The following is a 17,622-nucleotide window of genomic DNA, read 5'->3' on the forward strand; positions in this document are numbered from 1 at the left end:
AAGAAGCAGCTTTCCAATCCTCTGTACTTCCTGAATTCCCTCAGTATATGGTTTGTCCACGGTGTTGTCAATGAGTGGTTATATGATCACGTATTTTCTTAGATTTTTATCACAAAACACACAGGAAAAACTGCAGTATTTCCTTGATGCTTCTGTCAAACCAATAAGTGACGTCCACACTAAGATCTTTAATATCAGATCCCAAAGTGTTTAAAAAAGTAACCGAGGTACTTGAGGGAATATTGTGTATGATGAAGCATGGCCATCTCCTTACATGAATGGAAGGGTTCTTAGCCTGTGCTGTACTTATCACTGAGATTACCTTGGGAACTGAAATCTCACACACCTCTCAAGGGGTTATATATGGGTTCAAATTGTTTTAAATGCCATCACTGTTAGAGGATTCATCTTCCGCCAAGTCTGAATTATTGGCTATATTAATTGCAGGTGAGAAGGGATTTTTCATCTTCCTAACCAATTTTGCTTTCAAGCAAATGCAGATACTTTGTTCTGGCTGCAGAGTAAGGGTTTCCAGAGGGACAATCTGTGTACTAGATCAACTGCAACTTTTATTGGAGCTCTGCTTGTCTCTTAGTTTCAAACTGAAGGAGATTTTCAGACAGGGTTCTTACCCAGCCATTAAGTGACACATTCCTTTTTAAATCTGTCCCTTTATCAGTGAGGATGTTGCTATTGACATGTTGGCACCCACCATGGATTCCTTGATGTCGGCAACTCAGTTCTGTTCTGCAAGAACTAAGTTTTAGAACTAAGATGCATCACCACCTTTTTGTCCACTCTGGCTTGACTGTAGACCTATATCTGTAAAACAGTGCTTTTGAATTAATGGTTGTCTGTCATGGTGAAATATCCCATAAATCTCTATGTAACACGTCTTTTCTCTTAAAATTTTCTTTCCTCTATATGGAATCAAATGGTTTAATTTGTTTTCCAGCCTGTCAAAGGATAGATCTAATAGCTACACATACAAGATAAACAGCAAAAGAGACAGGAGTGTCTGTTTAGATCTAATATTAACCACTTCCTTCTCTGTCAGAGGGTTACATGTTATATTTTCCCATCTCCTCACCCCTCATCCCATGCCCAGCATGGAATGGGATATTTTAGTCTCTGACACACACTAGCAAGGGGTAGAACTGTGAAGTATTCCTCTTCCCACCATTCTGGGGGGTCTTACAGTCTTCTTTGAAGCATATAGTACTGATTATTGGTGGAGACAGAATATTCTCTGATCAACTGGTTTTAGGATTGCCACCTTTCTAATCTCACAAAACTGAACACCCTAGCCCTGCCCCTTCCCTGAGGCTCTGCCCCCTGTCCCGCCCCTTCCCTGAGGCCCCACTACATTCCCCCTCCCTCAGTGGCTCGCTCTCCCCCACCCTCACTCACTTTCACTGGGCTAGGGGAGGGGGTTGGGGTGCAGGAGGGGGTGAGCACTTTAACTGGGCGTGCAGGCTCTGGGGTGGGGCCAGAAATGGGTTCAGGGTGCGGGAGGGTGCTCTAGGCTGGGGCAGGGAGTTGGGGTGCAGGAGGGGTTGAGGGCTCTGGCTGGGTGTGTGGGCTCTGGGGTGGGGCTGAGGATAATGGGTTTGGGATACCAGAGGGGGTTCCAGGCTGGGGGGTGGGGCTGATGGATTCGGAGTGCAGGAGGGGGCTGCGGGTTGAGGCAGGGAGTTGGGGTATGAAAGAGGGTACGGGCTCTGGGCTCAGGGTGCGGGCTCTGGTGTGGGGCCAGGGATGAGGGGTTGGGGTGGGGCTAAGGGATTCGGAGTGCGGGAGGGGGCTGTGGGTTGATGCAGGGGGTTGGGGTACAGGAGGGGGTACAGGCTCTGGGCTGAGGGGGTGGGCTCTGGGGTAGGACTGGGGGTGAGGGCTCCATCTGGGGGTGTGGGCTCTGGGGTGGGGCCAGGGATGAGGGGTTTGGGGTGCAGGAGTGGGCTCTGGGTTTAAGGGGGTACAGGGCTGGGGTAGGGGGTTGTGGCGCAGGCTTACCTCTGACAGCTCCTGGTCAGCGGCACAGCGGGGGCGCTAAGGTAGGTTCCCTGCCTGTCCTGACTCCACACTGCGCCCCAGAAGCGGCCAGCAGGTCCGGCTCCTAGACGGGGGGCGGGGGGGCAGGAAGCTCCGCACGCTGCTCTCGCCCGCAGGCACTGCCTCTGCAGCTCCCATTGGCCACAGTTCCCAGACAATGGGAGTGTGGAGCTGGTGCTTGAGGTAGGGGCAGTGCGCGGAGCTTCTTGGAGCCGGACCTGCTGGCCACTTCCGGGGCATAGCCAGGACAGGTAGGGACAAGCCTACCTTAGACCCACAGCACCACTGACCGGACTTTTAACGGCCCGGGCGGTCTGATTAAAAACTGGATGCCTGGCAACCGTAACTGGTTCTGAAGTCCAAATACATTGCTGGTGATGAAAAATCTGGGCTTCATAAAGAATGCTGAGGAAGAAATGTTTCTGTAGCTAGTGGTGCTAAACTCATAGTGGAAACTTCTGTATTAACTTTCTGTTCTGTTGTAACTGGTAATCAGCTAAATGTGAGCTCCCAGTGTCATGATGTGGCCAAAAGGGCTAATGCAATCCTTGGATGAATAATCAGGAGAATCTTGAGTAGGAGTAGAGAGGTTATTTTACCTCTGTATTTTGTACTGATGCAACTGCTGCTGGAAAACTGTCTCCAGTTCTGATGCCCAAAGTTCAAGAAGGGGTTTGATAAAGTGAAGAGTATCAAGCTGTCTGGAGTGGCTCACGAACATGGGTGCCAACTTCAAGGCAGGCTGTTACAAACCTGGACACAAACCCCAAACTGGTTGTGTGTTCTAGAAGTGGATTTCACCAACCAACTATTAAGTGTGAACTCCTCAAGCGCTAGAACAGCCTTAATATGGAGTCACAGACAGTCCCCTTGGATACTCCGGTCAATCTTGCCACCCAGGCAAGCTTGCCTTTGTGATAGATGGTCCCTTACACCAAAAATCACAATAATATTCAGGTTACTCCCCGTCCCAAAGGATCAGTTGCTTACCCCAGGTCGATTGCACCTGAGATCATACACCAAGGGCAATGCTTGTAGCCAATCCTGTAATAAAATAACTAAAGATGTATTAATTAAGGAAAGGAAACAGGAGTTATTTACAAGGTTAAAGCAGGTAAACATACACACACACGAGTTACAGTCTTAGGTTCCAAAAAGCAGTAGAAGTTGCTATAACGTTCAATCTCTACCTGTCCTTTAGGGCTAACGCAGGCTAAGCAGCTGGGGGATCTCTTGGCTTAGAAATATTGCCCTCTCCAAATCCCAAGTGGCATAGTGATGACATATTCTTCTTGAAAGGGATTTTTATTCCCTTCCCCCAGAGTTAAAGCTGTGGTGGGATGAGCATTTGTGCACATCCCCTCTTCGTGGGGTTGGGGAAAACAATCAACAAAGTCTTTTGTCCACTGGTGTTCCACAATGGTTTGTTGGGTGTCCATAGGCCTTCTTTTGTTGGACAGGAGATACCTCTTGTGGTAAACTAGTATTCACTTGGTAATGCTTCTCTTCTGACTGGGGGGGGTTTCAGTTTCGTAGCAAATACTTAAATATTACCTTATTACATGGGCTACAGATATTACAAGTGAGATTAATGCATGCAGCAACTACACAAGCATTTCATAAAGTCCAAACACTCAACACTTCTCTGTATGTCTGGTACCTGTTTTAACAATACTAATGCGCAGGTGAGCCAGACTGGTTTCCAGCTATGCATCTGTGAGTGTTCAGTGAAGCCTAGAGGCCTTGGCATGGACCAGCATCTGGTCTGCCAGCATCCCAGAGAGGTTCAGAGAAGAGCCACGAGAGTGATTAAATGCTTAGAAAACATGCCTTAAAGTGACCGACTAACAGAGCCCAATCTTTTCAGTTTAACAAAGAGAATGTTAAAGAGTGACTTGATTATGGTTTAAAAGTACCTACACAGGGAAAAAATATTTAATAATGGGCTCTCCAGTCTAGCAGAGAAAAATATAACACGATTAATGGCTGGAAGTTGAAGCTAGACAAATTCAGACTGGAAATAAGGCATGAATTTTTAACAATGAAAGTAATTAACCATTGGAACAATTTAGCAAGGGTTGTGATAGATTCTCCAGCACTGATAATTTTTAAATCAAGATTGGATGTTTTTTCTAAAATTTCTGCTCTAGGAATTATTTTGGGGGACTTCTATGGCCTGTGTTATACAGGAGGTCAGACTAAATCAGTGGTTCCCAAACTTGTTCTGCCGCTTGTGCAGGGAAAGCCCCTGGAGGGCTGGGCTGGTTTGTTTACCTGCTGTGTCCGAAGGTTCGGCCGATCGCGGCTCCCAGTGGCCGCAGTTCGCTGCTCCAGGCCAATGGGAGCTGCTGGAAGCGGTGCGGGACGAGGGACATACTGGCCGCCGCTTCCAGCAGCTCCCATTGGCCTGGAGCAGCGAACCGCGGCCATTGGGAGCCGCGATTGGCCGAACCTACGGACGCGGCAGGTAAACAAACCGGCCCGGCCCGCCAGGGGCTTTCCCTGCACAAGCGGTGGAACAAGTTTGGGAACCACTGGACTAGATAATTACAATGGTCCCCTCTGGCATTGGAAGCTATGAAAAAATTGTTTCACTGGTGAAAATATTACTTGCTCTGCTAACAGCTTTATAAATGACATTTGCTTCAGGATATCAGGGTTTTCATACCATTCACTGTCTCTCAAACCTGTTGCTCAATGTCAACTAATGGTAATGCTTTTACCTCTGTGACTCAATTCTAAATTGCTTTGGCTACTGCCTTCACAGAATGCAGTGACATTGGGAACTTTTCTAGCAAATTTTCAATTCTCTTCCTTTTCCTGTTGCCACTTTACAGTTCTGAAATCTGCTGAAGTTCTTGTTCATGGTCTTAAGCTCAGGAATATTAGATCCAATATACACATATGCAATATTCATAAGTTCATACTTGAACAGCAAGACAGCATAAAGATTAATGTTCTAGTTCATGTGTACTCTGTCATATAGCCTACACAGGCATCTTGGGAGGCAGTCCTTGGTAACTCATACAAGATAGTAGTGCGGGAGGGTGGGGTAAGTGTGTGCGTAGTTTCCTAAAGTCCACTACATTGCTTCATTCTGCACCGTTCAGACAGTTTTCACAGCCCGGCAGAACAATCTCCCAGTAAGCTAACCTGAAGGATGCACAAGGTAAGATGTGACAACCACCCAAAGAACAAATATTTTAACTTTAAATACAAAGTTAAAACCTTTGGGACTCATTTCATATCTCTGTTATCCTTAACTTCTTTTACCACATAAAGACTGGTGTTGCTGCGATACGATGGTTAACAATATGTAGGGGTAGAGAATTCCCCTGGCAATGGCCTGGAGCTCAGGGTCCTAGGGCTTGCCTAGCTTGCGGGAGCAAGTATCCCAGTCCAGGTCCACAGACTTGGGGTAGCGCTGGCACTTTAAAAATAACAGTGCTTTGAACTGGGGCTGGAGCTCAGTCTCTGAAGCTTGGGGAGAGGGGGGGTTTCAGAGTCACATGGACTGCTAGTGTCTGGCACACTGGTGCGCTATACATTTACACCCCAGCTTGCCATACACTGTTTGTCTAGACAAGCCCTTTGTGTGAAGCCCAGCCTTCTTGCCACTCTAAACTGGCGCAAAGGGGCATGATGCTCGGATTTCCAGTAACACGCTGTCCTTGGTTTCTGCTCGGTGGCTCCATCTTTCATATCAGCTACTAGCTAATTAGATGTCTGACATATTTGATGCTCTAGCTCCTCTTACTGGTGGAAGAGAAATTCAGTTCTCCAGAGTCTCCTGGCTGCTGTGAGTTGGAGGGAGGAATAGGTCTTTTGCTACTTTCATTCCCCAGCCTCTGATTTATACACCAGTAACTTTCCCACACACACACCATCCCCTGTCCGTAACTTCAGTGCCTGCCTCTGCAGTTCCCTGCCTTATATAGTCAGTACGGCTAACTCCAGACATTCATAAATAATCAGTCAGGGGTCAAAATATCATGAGAGAGACTTAAAAATCGTAAGATTTTAAAAACATAATAAATTTGGGAGTAGGGGAGCTTTTTGCTTTCTGGTTTCTGAGCCTCCAGGGTGTACTTGGGTCACATTTTCAAGGTTTTTCTCCATACCCAGGAGGACTAGGAATGTATTTTTTAAAAAAAGCTAAGATTCTCACATAATCACTGAATGCAGGAGATGGGGCTATAATAAAATACCAAGTATCATGAGGCTTGCAATAAAATCAGGAGTTGTCAGCTGTCTAGATTTCCCACGCAGCACAATGAAATTAACATGACTCTTAGCAGGAAGATGATGCTGTTTCTGTTCCATTTGCTCTTGAAAGTTTTGCAGACGTAAGTGTTGGAACCTTTTGTTTTGTTTCTGTTTTAAACAATAGCTTAAATTCTGCAGGCCCCTGGGCTTGCCAAGTAAACTTCTCTCTTTTCAGTCTGCCAAAGAAATATTCATGTACAAGAGTTTGCCGGGGCTCGACCCTCTCCGGGCGCCGGGGAGCCACACCGACTCACTACACACCGGGGCTGGGCACTCTGTCCGGCGGCCGGGTTTTCCCCGTCGGTCCTTGTTGTCCTGAGAAACACGATAAGCCCGACCCGAGCTTCGGGCGGACACCAATGTTATGTCAGGGCTCAGACCCTCAGTCAGGGCTGAGCAACAGTATAAAGTATTTAGGCCCCGGCCCTAGGTCAGGGCGGGGCAACAAACACTGGGGCAGGCGCTCAGGCCCTCAGTCAGGGCTGAGCAACAGTATAAAGTATTTAGGCCCCGGCCCTAGGTCAGGGCGGGGCAACAAACGCTGGGGCAGGCGCTCGGGCCCTCAGTCAGGGCTGAGCAACAGTATAAAGTATTTAGGCCCAGGCCCTAGGTCAGGGCGGGGCAACAAACGCTGGGGCAGGGGCTCAGGCCCTCAGTCAGGGCTGAGCAACAGTATAAACTAAGCCTCAATAGGCCTGGGAGAGGGGGAGACTGCCACCCACGGGTTGGGTGGCAGGGGGGACGCAGGCCCTCCCACTCCACTGCGTCCCAGCCCGGGGCCCTAGCAGCAGCAGAAGGCCCGCTGCTTGGTCAGTGGGGATCCTGGCCGCAACACACTGACATGGGCTCTGGCAATGCTGCAGCCAGACTGGGGTCGGCTGCCCCCGGGCTACTTCCACACTCCCCCTCTGGGCCTACCTGGGGGCCGGTGTCGGCCTCAGGGGGATCTTGGATCATGTGTTCGTCAGGCCAGGGATCGTTCGGTAAGTCCGGCAACTCCTCTGGGTAGAGGGCGCAGGGCGGGCCCAGCGGCTCCTCTGGATAGTAGGCGCAGGGCAGGCTCGGTGGCTCCTCGGGGTAGCGGGCGCAGGGCAGGCCCGGCGGCTTCTCGGGGTAGCGGGCGCAGGGCAGGCCCGGCGGCTTCTCGGGGTAGCGGGCGCAGGGCAGGCCCAGCGGCTCCTCGGGGTAGCTGGCGCAGGGCAGGCCCGGCGGCTCCCGGCGGGCGCCCCAGGCCGCAGAGGTTTCCCAGCCCGGAGCTAGGCTGGAGACGTCTGGTCTTTTCGGCGGCTGGGGCCTGACTGAGTTCTGAGGGCCAGCCTTTATACTTCCGGGTCGCCGCCTGACCCCCTGAGGGGTGGGCTCAGAGCTCCCTGGCTCCGCCCACTGCGGCTTCCGGATGGGCTCTTCCCCCTCTGGGGCGCCGGGGAGCCATACCGACTCACTACAATTCAATATGTGGGGTTTTATTCCAACATATCCAGGGAGTTGTAATGAAAGCAATTTCATCATAGTGTAACATCAGTTGGAAAAGTGGGTATACGTAATACAGCATATTAAATAATATACTATATTATAGTAAAATTCTGAAGAGTCATAGCCAGGGTAGATTGATTTAAATCAAAATGATTTTAAAATCACCAACTTTAATTGCAATTTTAAATCACCAATTTTAATAATTTAAATCAGCAAGCATCAGGAAACCTTTATTTTAATAATTGAGGTTAATTATGTTTTACATTTGTACTTTTTAGTTATTTTCCTGCAGAAAGATTGATTGATTGGTTGGTAACCATTCAAATATGTTGATTCGCAAGTAAATATAGCACCTACTCTAAATTTGGTGCTTCTTTTTGTTAAGCAGGAAGATAGGATATACCTATACACATTTATTTAAGCAATTATATAGCTTCACTTATGTTTATTAAGAATCTTAATTTTACATCATTTATTATGTTAAAAGATGGTGAATGATGCATTTCTTTACTAGTTAGATTAATGTTTTACTCCTAGTTTGTGTCAAGCTCTATGTGGATAAATTTGAATTCAATTAAAAATGCACAAAAACAGTATTTTATTTTATATTTTCGTATTTAAATAAAGCTACCTTAAGTGTGCTGGTTACAGAAGAATAAATCCATCATAGGACCTAATCACATCAGCCACACCATCAGGGGCTCGTTCACCTGCACATCTACCAATGTGATATTTGCCATCATGTGCCAGCAATGTCCCTCTGCCATGTACATTGGCCAAACCGGACAGTCACTACGCAAAAGAATAAATGGACACAAATCAGACATCAAGAATTATAACATTCAAAAACCAGTCGGAGAACACTTCAACCTCCCTGGCTACTCAATTACAGACCTAAAAGTCGCAATTCTTCAACAAAAAAACTTCAAAAACAGACTCCAATGAGAACTGGAATTAATTTGCAAACTGGACACCATTAAATTAGGCTTGAATAAAGACTGGAAGTGGATGGGTCATTACACAAACTAAAAATTATTTCCCCATGCTAATTTTTCCTCCTACTGTTACTCACACCTTCTTGTCAACTGTTTGAAATGGGCCATCCTAATTATCACTACAAAAGTTTTTTTTCTCCTGCTCATAATAGCCCACATTAATTGATTTGTCTTGTTAGAGTTGGTATGGCAACCCCTATCTTTTCATGTTCTCTCTGTGTGTATATAAGATATATATATCTTCCTACTGTATTTTCCACTCCATGCATCTAATGAAGTGGGTTTTAGCCCACGAAAGCTTATGCCCAAATAAATTTGTTAGTCTCTAAGGTGCCACAAGTACTCCTCATTCTTTTTGCTGATACAGACTAACACGGCTACCACTCTGAAAATTGTAAATTGTGTTTTCTAGATTTCATGAAATTATATATGTAAAGGTCCCTATGGCACATTCTCTGATGCCCCAGGAGACGCTCAGTTACTAAACAATCTTCAAAGTGTATCTGTTTCAGTCTATCTAATGTTGGAGGGCACTGCTGCCAGAATGATAATTTTAGGAATTAGCTGGGATTGCACATTGTTTCTGAACTCAAGGTGGCACTACAGGACTATATTTGGCACCGACTTTCTGATTTATTGTTAAAAATGTAGCTGTCTGAATTTGTGTACACTAAGAATTTAGAAGAGGTGTTGGGGGTTATTTTAATGCTTTTCTCTTTTGTTGTATGCATTATGAGCAAGATACAGTATTTTGGTTTGCTGTAGTTTTCAGGAATTAGAATTTGCATGCTTATTGTAAAATGAACAGGCAGCAATAATGCCAAAACAATGTACTGATCACTGAATTTATGGTTGGTTTTAAGTAAAAGAAAATATTAAAAACAAAATTCAGATGCCAAGCCATTGTAAAACCCTGGCTTTTAACTGTTACCAGTCCCAGTGCATAAGTATCTCAAAAGGACACTGCCAGCCTCTAACAATAATTTCTTCACAGCTTAAATCTGCAGGAGCAAGCAAGACTGATTACATTTCTTCATTCCTTGCTGCAAAACTATTGGAGAGAAATTGTTCTCTTGTATTTTCAGGTCTTTCTTTGAAAAGCTCTTGATCCTTTCATTGCTTTGGTGCTTCTGAAAACAGGCTTACAACTGGGCACTCTTTGCCGGCTGCTATAAAAAGTGCCATATATTCAGATACCGTGATATTTATTTTGTCAAATACAGTTTCTTGAAAATGTAATAGTGTTTGTGAAAGATGTCAGATCGACAGAATTGGAAACGCTATTACCAGCCCAAAGTGTTCCAAAACCATGAGTCAGAACCCCCTAAAAATCATGATATCCACTAGAAAAACAATACATTTGCCTTTTGAGTTTTGAACCTTTGTGGTACGTCCAGGACATGCTTTCAAGCTTATCTTCACAACCATAAGGGCTAGAAACTTTTCAAAAGGAAAGCTGAGTCTCATGTTTTCATTTGATTCCAAGAGCTGGGGCTTTAAGAAGGAAAAAACCAAGTATTGAAAGCCTTGTGATAAAATCATGAGACTGGCAACACTGACAACGGTCACAGAACTAGCAATGATACTGCAAGTTTCTCCATGCAGTCCCAACAGTATGCCTTATGCATGTCTTGGAGGGACCACCTCTACGGGATTAGAGAAGGTAGTTCAATTTGCCATGCTTTTTTAGGGTATGTCTACAATGCAATTAAAAACCTGTGGCTGGCCCATGCCAGCTAACTTATGCCTGGGCTAAAGAGCTGTTTAATTGCAGTGTAGATGTTCAGGCTCAGGCTGGAGCCTGGGCACTAGGACCTCGCGAGGTGGTAGGTCCCAGAGCTGCAGCCCAAGTGTCTACACCGCAATTAAACAGCCCCTTAGCCCGAGTCAGCTGGCATGGGCCAGGCCTGTGTGTCTAATTGTAGTGTAGACATACCCCAGTCTTATCACTTTCTCCTAAGGCTGCCAACAAGGGTGCCAATTGTGATGCAGACATCAGCACAATAACTGTTTAAGACACTATCTCATTTCACGTGTCATCGAACAGCCATCAGATGGTAACAAGTTCCAGTTAGTACTGACAAAGGCTGGATTTGAACAAATGTCCTAAAAGGAAAAGGCTTTACTAGTATCCTAAGTCATCCAGTTTTCTCTGCTATGTTTTAAAAATCTGTAGTTATAACAACTTTTTAAAGGGTCTGACCCACAGAACTTGGCTGGGGCCATGAGCTGTTACGGTGGTTGGTGAGCACTACACTTCAGTGTCAAAGGTTCCACACTGCAGCAGGGTGTCTGAAGAGCAAAACCGGGGCAGAGCATTGCTGGCTGGAGTGGCACTTGGATGAGCCATTTGTGAAAGCAACAGAATTATTGTTACCGGAGCACCTTCAAACTGCTGGAGATAGAAGACAAGCATCAGATTCTTTGTCCAGGACTCTCTGTGATAGACTACGGGGCAGCTCTTGGTGCTTGGAGTCAGGTTGCTGTACAGAGGCCCAATGCCTGATCCTAATGACCCAATTGGTTTTGTCTTTGGAACTGACCTTCATACTTCCCTCTGGAAGGAGCAGTCTTCCTGTCTAATGCTGACATTACAGATTTAAACGTGCTTAAGAAAATTCAGGAGCTGCTTCCTGCAGAGAAGGTGGATGTTATCTGAGTGACATGGCACCTAATCCCACAGGGGTCCAAGAACAAGATCATCAGAAGTGAATGACCTTATGTTTTTCTCTTTGGATCTCTCCCAAAGCCTCTTGTAGCCGGGGGGACCATCCTCTGCATAATCTGGGATAGATAGGAAGCCTGTATCCTCCAAAAAAACACTGAGCATTTCCAGGATGTGACAACTAGAAAACCTCAATCCAGAAGGAAAGAGTCTGCAGAGTCCTGTTACCTGGCAAAACTATACAGAAAGGGAGTAAAACATAAACACTGAGGGTTATGTCTGCCCTTCTCATATGGGTGGTCAGTGCCTGACCGGATACCTGCATTTGGGGTGCATTTAAAAAAATCCGAGTAGTGAGACTCTGAAATTGAATTGTTTTATTTTTAAGCCCAAAGTGGGAATATCTGTCATAATTTACATAGCATCATAGGTGTGCATCATGCTTTAAAGATACAAAATAAGAAAAGGTTGCCACCCCACCAAGTTTATAATATAATTATAGAAATAAAAACATCCACTTAGTTCCCACCTGAGGAGAAAGCTGTTGGGAGTAGAATGGTATGAAAACTGGCCTGGCGTGGAGCAATGGAAACAAAAATAAAATAAACTTTTGTAAAAAGTTTGTAAGGAAGTACAGTACTAGAACTGGCTTGGAATTTTTAAACTATTTTTTGTAGGTAACTGCCAATTTCTTAAAACTGAAACTTTGCAGGAATGGCTCAGTTTTGACTAATTTCATGATTTTGGAAAAAAGTTTTGAATTGTCAAAACATCCTGTTTTGACATTTTCTAACTGAAAAAGGTTCTGTTTGGGGGATCCAAACAACTTTTTAATTAAAAAAAAATAAGTTAATTTATAATAAAAATAATTTAAAAAGTCGAAATTGAAATGAAACCTTTCAGATTTATTGGGAATAAATATTTCAATTGGCCCAATGAGGATTTTTTTCCCTGATTTTCCATTCAGAGAGATTGTAGAGATTTCAACTTTTTGCTCTGGTTAGGCATGGAAATTTCTGTTTAAAATCTTGAAAATTCTCACAGGACAGGAAACCCATTTCTCGCCCAGTATACAGCATCTGTATCTGAATTATGACAGGGAACAAAGGGCTGATTTTGAAGGTTGCTGAGCACCCTTAACTCTCATTGTCTTCAGTCTGGCTCCAGTGGGAGTTGAGGGCTCCCAGAGTACGTCTACACTTCAGGCTGGGGTGTGATTCCCAGCTCAAGGAGAAATGCCTATGCAAGCTCTGGTAGAGCTAGCACACTAAAAATAGAATGTAGCTGCGGCAGCATGAGGGGCTCACCGCCCGAGTACGTACCTAGAGTCTTAGACGGGATCAACCTCAAGGTGGCTCGCCCCTCCTGGCCCTCGTGCTGCATGTGATACCTGCGTTAGCTCTGACTGAGCTGTGTCTCCTTGATTTGGCATTTACACCTCCAGTTCCAAGTGTAGACACACCCTCAGTGTCTAGCAGGAGGCGCTCAGCAGCTCACAGGATTGGGCTCCAAGGTATTTAGGCTCCTAAAGATACAGATAGGCACTTAGTGGCGTTTTCAAAAGCACCTAGGTGCCTAACTCCTAAAAACCTTTAAAAATCAGTCCCCAGGTACCTAAAATGACCAGTAGTTGACGTGTGCTGGTAAGAATGCGAAGAGCTTTACTCTGTAACTGGATATGAATTTTGGTGTGATTTGAAGCTGAGGGATTTTATTTCTAAATTAATTCTTAAGAGCAGGGGTAACAGATCCAAAAATGGAATCTGCATGCCTTATTTTGTTGTATTTTACTATTTTAAGATATGTAGAGATGAAGCCTAGAGGAATTTATGTATATTTATTAAAATATTTAACCAGGATATCTCCAGTGAGATGAATCATCTGATGGTATCCAGAGGTGACAGTCCCTTTGACAACATAATAGTCAGAATTCAGTAAAAATATGTATTTATTTCAATTGTATTGCTTGCTTACTATGCCAATTCGGAATATATTTTCATTATTAACTGTTCTACATTGTTGGTGAGTGTCTAATTTTCCTGGCAATCATAGTAATTGTCAAGCTAATTTAACATGTCCTACATGCTAATTGCCTCAAAACATTAATTTTCAATGGTTTTGGAGACATAATATTATAAAGCAGTTATAGCTAAACATTCCAGATGGCATCTATTCCAGTCTGTAGCCATTGTTTTCTGTCTTACAAGGAGACACGCAATTATTAGGTAATAAAAAGAGAGTGATTACGGTATAGTTGTAATTTTTTTTTAAATCACAAATAAATTACCTACTTATAGAATAACTTGAAAAGATTCTGCAGCAATGGTAATCAATTAAATAGTGGAACAACAACAAAAATTCTTGTTAGATATGCACAGGTGAAATTCACCTGCATAATCAAAGGGCCAGCAGAAGAGTTAACAACTACTTACCGGTAAGTCCCACTTAAACCCTGGTACTTAATTGGTGCATAGATGTGGTGCTGGTTCTCTGCACCGGGGAGACTTTCACCTGAAAAACCCTTAGTTAAGGAAAATATAAAACTGAACTATGAAATAGTGAATTCAAAAATATATATGGTTTGCTAGAGATAATTTAATTTCTCTCCACATCTTTCGGAACTGGAAGAGAACAATACAGTGCAGAAAGAATGTCATAAGAGCAAAGAATCTTTTTAAAGAAATAGAAGACTGCCAGTTTAGTCGAGCAGTTTGGGGACCAGTATACATAGCATATGCATGCTCAGTAAAGTAACCTCTTCACTTCATTCAGGAGCAAATACAATATTCCCTTGCAATACCAGACACTTATTTCAGCTGCCACCCTGGATAAATAACAAGTTGTGTGTGTCTGGAACAACTCTTCCTAATGGTGTGGAGGAAGGGTCTATAAAAGGATGATAGAAGTATTCCAAGGAGAGTGAGTGGTTTAGAAGAACAGATGGGCAGAGCTTACGAGATATGAGAGAAGCCAGTCTGAAATTTCTCTTAGAATATGATTCATTTATCTATAATAGCTATCTGTCTGTCTCTGTTTGTCAGGCTCACTACTGTGGCATTCATCCAAGGCTCTCAAACTGATAAACTTTCATTGAAAACTGTACCAGATAGCTTAAATATTAATTAAAGATGAAAACTATGAGCATGAGTGATGAATGCTGTGGAAAAATATGCTGTGATCATGTAATTAAAGGCAGTATCATAATGGATATGCACAAGGGGGACAAATTAAGGTTGCAGATTAAGGCGGTCCGGGCTGGTTTGTCCGCAGGTTCGGCCGATCGTGGCTCCCACTGGCCACGGTTTGCCGCTCCAGGTCAATGGGGGCTGCGGGAAGCAGCGCAGGCCGAGGGATGTGCTGGCCGCCCTTTCCGCAGCCCCCATTGGCCTGGAGTGGCAAACCGCGGCCAGTGGGAGCCACGATCGGCCGAACCTGCGGATGCGGCAGGTAAACAAACCGGCCCGGACTGCCAGGGGCTTTCCCTGAACAAGCGGCGGCCCGACTTTGAGAAGCACTGTAGTAGACCCTTATTTTCTATTCATTTTTTTATTTTGAAGCATCCCACATATTATGATACATAACGTATGTTGTAGATAGTGTAAAACTGTTCTGTCACAGACTTGATTCTTAGGCATTTTCTTATATTTTAATGCTTATTTGAAACTCTTGTAAATGACTGCATAGGTGATGGAGGGAGAGGGCCTCAATCTGGAAGGCTGTTGTTGATACTGTAGAACAGACTTGTGGCCAGAGCCTCAGCTTGTATGAATTGGTGTAGCTCCACTGGGTTCTATGGAACTCTGTTGATTTCCCCCAATTGAGGAAGTTACCTACAGTCTCTGGTGGTTTCTCTCTGCAAAGGTTTTTTTGTGTTTATCTATTTTTTTGCCTTTCTGTAGACTTATGCCTTCCTGTATCTTTACACATCCTTTTGCTGTTGCTTGATATTTCTTTTATTATATTGAGCACTGCATTTCTCATCACTTTACTATTCTGAATTATACAGCTTTTAAACTACAAAATTATGGTCCTTGCCCCCAAAATGCTTACAATCTAAATAATTTGAATTAAATTAAAATATGAAAGAAAAATGCTAAATGCCGATGTCCTAGCAGAAAGACATTTTTGCTCTGCTCATGGAAAGTTAAGAATAGGTTTTTTAATGGGCTGATTTGAGCTGAATTGAAAAAAAGATTCATGTCCCAGAAATAGTCATTTAAATTTGACTGCATCTAATTATGGTGCATTATTTGAGAAATGCTACATGATCAGGGCATAAACCAGCCACTAACTGACAAGAGTTAGAAAGGAACTTCCCATGGGGTGCAGAAGCAGCATAGCTAGCAGTCAAAATTTGGGTTGGCCTCAACTCATGGTAGACGGGCAATCACTTTAGCTGGAGTCACTGTTTGAGACACCCCAGGAGGACAAGGATACCTGCAGACACCTGCAGGCTCCATCATCCTCAGAGGGAGAGTTGCACCGGCCCCATGCGGAGCTGCCCCAGCATGGAGGATTTAGTCAATGATCAGTACGCCTATTCAGCAGCCACATGCTCCAGGCAGGCACTGAGAGGCCCTGTGGGGCAGTGCCTGCTCCCCTCCCAGCCTGTGCCACCCTCAAGCATGCTCCTGGTTTTCCAGCCCAAGGCAAAATGACTTTGCAGGTTCCCCAGCCCTAGCTCAGCATGAATCCTCCCAGCACCCAGCTGCCTGCACCCTGTGGTGCCTGGCTACACTTGGGAAAGTGCCACCACTCACCTGCCAGTGCCACGTAGGCTTGGAGGTAGCAGCCCTGCTCACGCTCTGGTCCTAGCAGTAGCAGCCACGCTCAGGCAGTGGCACATAATGGCATGGCTCCATGCACTGTGGAGTGGTTGGACTCAATGCAGCAGCTCAGGAACTTCTGGGAAGGTGGTAGCAGCTCTCAGTCCCTGCAGAGACAGGACACTGGACTAGATGGGCCTCTGGTTGGATCCGTCATAGCAGTTACTGTGTTCTTAAATAGGAGCCACATGGCCAGTGAGCAAAGGGGAGGTGCCGGAGTTCCAAAGGCCTTCTCCTACATTGACTCTTGCCTCCTATAGAGCCTTCTAATCTACAAAGTTTGGAATTGGAATCACAACGTCATTCTGCAAAGGGCAGCCCTCCCTCTAACCTGCTGTAGCAGGGTTATCTTTTCAGTCATCTGGCCTAGTGGTCAGCTGCCCCAGTCTCTCTCTCTTTGTCCAGTACCTCTGAACAGGGTTCAGCTGGGGTCAGCTTCCTTGTCAGTAAACCCCAGGGCTAGGCGTGGGGGAATCTGGGGTGGATAGGGAGACCCGGGCCCTCTCACTCCACTAGGTCCTAGCCCATGGTCCTGAAAGTGTGACAACTTGGGATGGCCTATATTCAGCCCACCTCCTGTTAACCTTTCCAGGTCCACTTCCTAACCACCTGATGTCTGAGTTTGAGGAGCGGCTGCTGTTTGATTATAGTCCTTTGCTCCAAACCCCCAGACTCTCAAGGCTGATGCAAGTGACCCTCTGGTGCCTTCACACATGGTTCTCCCTACTTCTGGGGTGATATCTCAAAGGGAGTGGGGAGGATGGGAAGACTCACAGCCAGACCTCCTTGGAAAGAGCTTCTTGGCCGTTCTCTTCCTGGAAATGGTTTCTCTTCACACTACCTGAGCTGCTGGAGCTCTTTTTATTCTGTTACTTTCCCAGGAGCATACTCAGAAGTGCTTGAGGGACAGAGATTTCCTGGTCCAGTACTGGTCCAGCCTTTCCCTGGCCTCAGCCTTAGTGCATAAGTCTACACTGCTATAAAAGACTTGTAGCACCAACTCTCAGAGCCTGGGTCAACTGACTTGGGCTCACGGAGCTCAGGCTGTGGGACTATAAAATTGCAGTGTTGATGTTCCCTCCCCCCTCACAGGATTTCAGAGCTCAGGCTCCAGCCCAAGCCCAAATGTCTACACTGCAATTTTATACCCCACACCCCAAGCCCCACCAGCCCAAGTCATCTGATCTTGGCCAGCCACGACTAAACCATAGGTCTTTTGTTGCAGTGTAGACATACCTAGTGAGGGGTTATAAACCCCATCACACCTGACCTTCAATTTAATCATGAGTCCCTCATTAAAGTTAAATATATGCTGAAGTGCCTGGTTGGAACCAGAGTGTTTGGC

At 45.3% G+C, this 17,622-nt stretch overlaps 1 protein-coding gene and 1 pseudogene across 1 annotated transcript in view; both read left to right on the forward strand.

Moving 5' to 3' along the window:
- The window catches only part of LOC135875646 (rRNA methyltransferase 2, mitochondrial-like), a 57,345-nt pseudogene extending 45,624 nt beyond the window's left edge, over positions 1 to 11,721 (forward strand).
- Positions 1 to 17,622, forward strand: part of SLC35F3 (solute carrier family 35 member F3) — a 270,207-nt gene that overhangs the window by 71,271 nt on the left and 181,314 nt on the right. The window lies entirely within an intron of this gene.

Source organism: Emys orbicularis, chromosome 3 (assembly GCF_028017835.1).
Source record: "Emys orbicularis isolate rEmyOrb1 chromosome 3, rEmyOrb1.hap1, whole genome shotgun sequence".
Lineage (NCBI taxonomy): Eukaryota > Metazoa > Chordata > Testudines > Emydidae > Emys > Emys orbicularis.